We start from the raw sequence: 7,381 nt of genomic DNA, 5'->3' as shown, positions 1-7,381 counted from the left end.
CTGCAGACTAACCTGCAGACTAAACTGCAGACTAACCTGAGAGCCACGGTGGATTAAAAGCTTCATAATTAAACTCATTGACTGAAACCAGCAGCATCACTTAGAGGCTAAAGGCCGACGGGGAATTCTTTATTTATTAATAAACACTTTGAATTAATGACCTTCCTGCAGTTTAGGGGCTGTTTGTATATTTTTAGAAAAATTAAAAATAACGACCTGTTAGTGCATCTTGGAAAGTTAAGAAGAGAAGTTTGTGAGGATCTGCAGTTATTCTGTCAGAAACATGAAACAGTCGAAGTCACTGCAGGAAAATGCAGAAGCAGATATGAAAACGTTCAGCTGCAAGAGTCTCCTGTAAGAAGAACATAGAAAACTAAGATAAAACAGAAAACTCAGATAAAACATAGAAAACTCAGATAAAACATAGAAAANCAGATAAAACATAGAAAACTGTCAGATAAAACATAGAAAACTCAGATAAAACATAGAAAACTCAGATAAAACATAGAAAACTCAGTCAGACCAGGACCAACCCAGAAACAGAAACCATATTTGGAGCTGAGCTGTTTACGAGGCGCAGCAGAAACCTGCTGCCTGCAGGACGTTGGTGAAAATCTGGCTGTTCGTCTGAAACCTCCTGGTGAAATAAAGACGATATGCAGACTGAAGCTCAGTGATTCATTAACCCTGTGAGACCCAGACATGGAAAACATGAAGGAAACAAGCAGGTCAGAATGCAGCAGGTTTGAGTGAAGCTCAGATGGTTTGTTTGTTTTCTAAGGTTTTATGAACATTTTGCATTAAACAGAACATCCCACATGAACGCATGATGTAGGGACGACAGGGTTCCTTCAGTTTGGGTAAAAACTGAGAAGAAAGTCAATATTTTTATCTTTTTTATATGATTTTTATATCTTTATGAAGATGTGCATGAATGTTGTAAACAGAACTGAATAAAGATCATATGCAGAGATGTAGCTGAAAAGGTTTGTTTAGTCTCTCAGGATGAGATTTCAACAAGTGATCAGAAACCTCAGGAGGCGATTGGAGGTTTTCCTCTGCAGCTTCAACACCAGAGTAAATTTAGTTCCAGAATAAAACCACATCTGGACTGCGGCAGGATTCTCAGCAGGAAGTACAGATCAATCAGATCAATCAGATCGATCAGATCAATCAGATCGATCAGATCAATCAGATCAATCAGATCAATCAGATCGATCAGATCAATCAGATCAATCAGATCAATCAGATCGATCAGATCGATCGGGAGTTTGGGTCAGTGCTGGAGGAAGGGCGCTGTCGCCCCCTTGTGGTGCCTAAAGACACAGCAGCCAAACCAAACGGTTTTTACACAAGCAGAGCCAAAGATGATGGTTCACAGGCTAGCATTAGCTGCAGCACAGCTAGCCACTGTAGGAAGTAGGAAGAGGTTTGTTAGAACTGGTCCAGTTGATGCTGTTATTCGTTGCCATGGCAATGAGTGATGCGCTGCAGGCGCCTGAAGGGAGCAGCAACCTACAGGAGGAAGCTTTAAGAACTCATTTAAAGCATTTCTGCTGCGATGAAGGTCAGACCACGGCGGCAGCTCCGGACATGTCAGGCGAAAGCAGGTCTGCTGCAGATCCACACAGAGACATCAGGAGCAGCAGAATCCTGCTGGGGGGTTCAGGAACCTTCACTCCTCAACGCTCTGCAGCCTGAGCGCGGCGTCTGTCAGGGAATCAGGCGGCATGCGGACGTCCACCTGCTGCTCTCAGAGCTTCGCCCCCCGGAGCTGAACGGCCGTGAAATGGAGCAATCACAGGTTGGGCCGAACCCCCTGATGAAACTGACTGAAGCTTTTATTGTTCTCTGGCTGGAGAGGAGATTTAAATAAATTAGCCTGTCAGTTTGGTTAGCATGTCCATTATCAGCTGCCATTATTATGAATTCAGCGACATGAAAGGAGCGTCTGGCCTGAAAGAAACTCCTGATACCAGAAAACAAGTTGTGATGTAGAGGCAGCAGTGTGTCTTCCTCTGCTGCGTTCGCTTCAGGGTAGCTGCGTCTTTTCCTGCCAGGTTTCTTCTCTCCACAAACCCAGCAGGACTCAGCTGAACTCTGGTACCAGGAGGACCGGCTGCTCTCATCCCGACACGGTGTGATGGCTCTTCATGAGCGATGCTGCAGCTCTGCGTCTGTCATCATGTCAATTATTTAGAAACGTACATATGGGCTTGAGGAAATATTTTCCCTTTTCGTGCTGCCTTACCTCCAGGATTCAGCTGTAATTTCATTTGATAGAGTCGGTTAATGGACTCACTCAGCCGGTGAGTCCGTCTCGTCCTCCGTCCTGTTGAATTCATGTTCATTAATTACAGAAATATGTGTGACGTTCACTGAAGCATGAGAGATGCAGAAAAATCTAATGTAAAGTGAGGAATGTGTTCAGACCTCCAGAAAACACTTAAAGATGCACATTTTAATCATTTAAACATCAAATACACCTTAAAACAAGACGTGAAGAGGCGAGGGTCCAAAATATCATGGCTGAATTATTCCAGCAGGAAATGAACTGACAGAATGTGATTTTCAGTGAGAACCTGGTTAAAATGCAAAACAATCACAGAATTCACTGAAATACACATAAAAACTACCAGAAATATAACAGAATTAAGACTTTGTGACCTGAAGAAGGTTCAGGAATAAAAGTAAGAACAAAATGTGAACATTGCTGAAGTCAGCATAAAGGTTTCACTGTGAGTTTGTAAATGTTTGTCTCCTTTTGACTTTCAGCTGTTTCACACATTGTGTCACGTTTGGTTGGAAAGTTTCTCACCAAACGATAGAAGCTTCTAGAAACTGTTGGCTTGGAGAAACAAACTGTTGATTTCCTTTGCGTTGATCAGCTGCAGCATCAGATGTTTCTGCTGGAGGATCAGATGTTTCTGCTGGAGGATCAGATGTTTCTGCTGCAGCATCAGATGTTTCTGCTGGAGGATCAGAGACGTCGACGTTTTTCCTGGTGCATAAAGAGCCTGCAGCTCATTTCCAGGAGGAAGACATGACGGATGTTTTCTGATCCTGGTCTGACTGCACAGCAGAAGCTGGACTGGCAGCTCTGCAGAAGCTGCTATGAACAATGAGAGAGTTATTAAATAATTACTGCATTAATGCGTCTCAGGAGTGAGAAAAAAGCCACATTTCTCAGTAAATCAGCACAAACAATAAAATCACAGCAGAACATTTCCTGAGCAGCATGGTGTCAGCAGAAAGTGGCTGTTCCTGTTTTCTCTGTGCTGAAAGGAGAATCTGGAGCTTCAACTTGTCTTTGGCTCTTTATCTAGAAACGTTCTGCGTTGCTGTTCGTCCAGCAGCAGTTCCAGGCCGTTGCAGGAAAACATGGCTGCTCCAGAAGGAGAAACCTTGCATTGACTTGTGACGCTGCAGGCAGATGTCACATGGTTTCCATATGATGACATCACATGCCGTGAGCATCAATCTGCCCAGAAAAGCTGCTTTCTAGTGAATTTCTGCCCAGCTGTGATCTCCTGATGCGAGGATCACAAAGTGCTTCCAGGTCGTCTCCAGCGTCGCGTCAGACTGGAAACCAGTTTTCTCCTCAACATGAAACCAAGTTTATTCATCTTTAAAACAGAAACACGGAGCAACTTGCTGAACTGAACAGACACCAGGAAACATAAAACTAGCAAACACAGAAAAATGCCACAAAAAGTAGCAAACATGAAGTTAATTTAATTAAATATGCTTGAGCATCAGTAAAGCACATGTAGGACATTTTAGGACTTTTCATTTCAGTTTAGGAAAAGTAGACCTTAAGGTCATTTTAAGTTGTTTTTTTTCTTAAAAGGATCAACATGTTGATCTTTATACTAACTAAAAATAGCTGATGGTGACACATCAGAACTCATAATTACTTCCAGAATGTATATTCAACCATAGAGGTCGCCATTTTTCCACCTGGTGGGTTGATGATGCGTTTTGGTCGGGTCTGAACTGGAACCTACAGAGTAACAGGAAGGCTAACTTTACCTCAGCTGTTGTTCATCATACTGCACTTGCCTGGTGTAATTTCAGATAATGCCACACTGTGTCGCTGTTGGCTGTAATTACATGAAAAAAAGAAGAGCAGAGTGGGAGAGAGCTGAACACAACTTCCATAGGTCCTATATTTGTGCCCAACATTTCTCTCCAGAAGACTTTGTCAACCTGATGAAAGCGCTAATCGGTGATCGTTAACGAGCTAAAACCAAATCAAATGTCTGCAGACAGTTTTTATCCACACAGTTTCTATACCCGCTGCTGTCGGCTAGTGAGCGAAAGATGCTGAGAGAAACATTGACAGGCACTCTTTTTTTTCAAAAACAAGGAAAAAAAGTACAAAATAGGGTATAATTTTCTTAAAATAAGAAAAATTATCTGCCAACAGAACAAGAAAATTTATCTTGTCAAGATTTTCCAAAACAAGAAAAAATATCTAACCAAGATGAACCTACAAATATCTTAAAATTAGTGTATTTTTACCTAAAATAAGCCAATTTTACTTATACAAGTAAGATATATTATCTTATTTTAAGAAAAAATAATCTCAAGTAAAGACAATGTTACTTGACATTGAATTTCTTGAAATCAGCATACAGTGGAGTGAAAAGGTGTTTGCTCCCTTCCTCATTTCCTGTTTTTTGCATGTTTGTCACACTGAAGTGTTTCGGAACATCAAACCAATTTAAACAATAGTCAAGGAAAACACACTAAACACAAAATGCAATTTGTAAATGAAGGTGTTTATTATTAAAGGAGAAGAAAATCCAAACCATCATGGCGGCCATCTTGGAGCGGGCGGCCATCTTGGAGCGGTCCACCACTCCACTCAGCGTTTTGTGTTTAGCAGCACAATGACGTATCAGAGCATTTAATCGATCATAACACGCTTTTTTGTTACTGGAAACCATATTCACACATCTATCAAAGCTACATTTATAAACAATTGTATTTTTAAAGTATGTTTTTAATACATCGTTTAGCATAAATATGCTTAGTGGCTATAACAATAGAATAGGAAAGGAATATTCTGATATTGATGAATGATGAGCAGATTACAAAGCACACAGCCGTTCATCATTTATTTAATAAATTATTTAGTAAGATCAATACATATTTATATAACTATACAAACAAATAAATAATGATTAATACTGAATAATATACTGCTCAAAAAATAAAGGGAACACTTAAACAACACAATATAACTCCAAGTAAATCAAACTTCTGTGAAATCAAACTGTGCACTTAGGAAGCAGCACTGATTGACCCGACGAGGGTCAATCAGTGCTGCTGATTGTTACAGCAGTGTTACAGTGTTACATTGTTTCATTTCTAATATAGGCTCTTGTGTCAGATAATCTAAGTCAATGTTAGAGAATAATTAATTATTTTAGATTTACAGAATCTCAGTTATCCTTCATAGCGGCTGAACCCGTATTACACCGAGCACTGTAGCTAATATTAGCTGGTATCTCGCCGGTGGACATAAATAGAGTAAAGTAATATTATAATCACAATATATACACAGTAATATGTCCATCTTACTTGTGAAATGTTGTCTGTGGAGCCTCACATCAATAATCCATCGATCAGAACAACAATATCCCTCAGTGCTGAGGCATCTTCTGCTGTTTTGGTTGAGCAAAGTAGGAGGGACGACCTCTCCAAGATGGCCGCCGTATTTCCTGAGCCGGAGCAGCTAATGCGGGGTCTACACTTATATAATGTCTATGCATTTACTGCCGCCTAGCAGACTGGAGTGTGGATGTCAATGATAGAAGGATTTCATCAATACGTTAATGTGTGTACTTATATACTTTTAAGTACAATTAAACAACCTAGACGTCCATGTGACAATAATTTATTAAAATTTATTAAAATAGAAATTACACCATTACTGTATTGTTTTACATCTAAAATAAATATTTCTAAAATAATATCTTGTTACAGCTAATCGTCCCTTTAAGTATATTTAAAGCATTGCACTATATACTCTTATTTTAATGACTTATTATTTGATATTGAGTGCAGAACAAAACATTTTTACAGTAAATGTAAACAGGAGTCAATGACTTCCGCTTGTTCTGGTTTAGGATCAAGATGTCAGTTCTTTTCAGCAAAAAGACGTAAGAATTAAAGTAAACGCAGCAGCTTCACGTTGTTATTCAGTGAAGCAGAAAATAAATTAACTGAATAAAATGTTTGTTTGTTAAATGTGCCTTCACTTAAAAATAAAACCAAAGGGGTTCCGATGAGGGCCAGCCTCCCTGTCTGGCCGCGAATCCAGGCTCTGGACCGGGCCCGTTGACCCAGGTTCGGGGTTCGGGGCGGAGACTTCGCTCGTCTCGGACCAATCACAGTTCACGGTTTGACTTTGTAAACAACTCTTCCACGCTGCTTTTTAAAACCCACTTTTTTGTGGTTCCGAACCTCGGAGGAACGCCGCGGTGCTGCGCTGAGCTGAACCCGAACCGAACCGCCAGAACCAGGTGAGAATGATCCGAGTTCGGGTTTCTGTCGGTGCCGTTTGGCAGCTCGCGCCTGCTGCTGCGAGCGCGTGCTCAGGTGACCGAGTAGCGGAGCTGCGGGGGGAAATCAGCTGACGTGTTCCCGGACCGAACCGGAGCCGAACCGGGGGGAGTTCGGGGACACCGTGTCCATGTTGGGAGTGATGACGCCACAGCAGGCTGGAAACTTTCCGCTCCAGATCGACCTGGTTCTGTTTGTAAGAGGCTGACAGAACCGAACCGAACCGAACCGAACCGCTCATCTGAAACCCACCAAGACAGAAGCTTCACCTAAGCTGCTTTAGAGACCGGGCCAGAGGTTCTGACTTGTTGCACATGTAGGAGTTGCTCCAGAACCAGGTGTTGTGGTTCTGGTTCGGGTCCTGGCTGGGTTTTGTCCCGGTTCACCTGCCAGCTGTTTGTCTGACTGCTGACGGGTCAAAGTTCAGAGGAAATCACTGACACATTGTTATTAATCTGCTTTTACTGCGTCAGAGCGCCGAACAGAACCTGAGCTCAAATGGCTCCATTTGGACCCGCAGCAGGTACATATTACCGGGAGAAAAGGGTCCAATTATGGTTTAAAAGCTCCGGGTTTGTGTAGAAACTGCTGGAATAATCACCGGTCACCCCGATGGTGACAGTTTGGCTCTTAAATGTCAGATTTGTCAGTAAAATGATGGTTAAATCTGCTGTTAACTCAGCCAGGCGCCCGCTGCTGCCCCCAGCGGCGCTGCAGGGAACTGCAGCCTGGATGTTGTGCTGTGAGCTTCAGAAATGTTCTGAACGGATGTGGCTCAGACGTGTGTGTGTGTGTGTGTGTGTGTGTG

Source organism: Poecilia reticulata, linkage group LG6 (genome assembly GCF_000633615.1).
Source record: "Poecilia reticulata strain Guanapo linkage group LG6, Guppy_female_1.0+MT, whole genome shotgun sequence".
Lineage (NCBI taxonomy): Eukaryota > Metazoa > Chordata > Actinopteri > Cyprinodontiformes > Poeciliidae > Poecilia > Poecilia reticulata.
The sequence above is the reverse complement of the archived record's forward strand: the minus strand, read 5'-3'. Positions refer to the sequence as shown.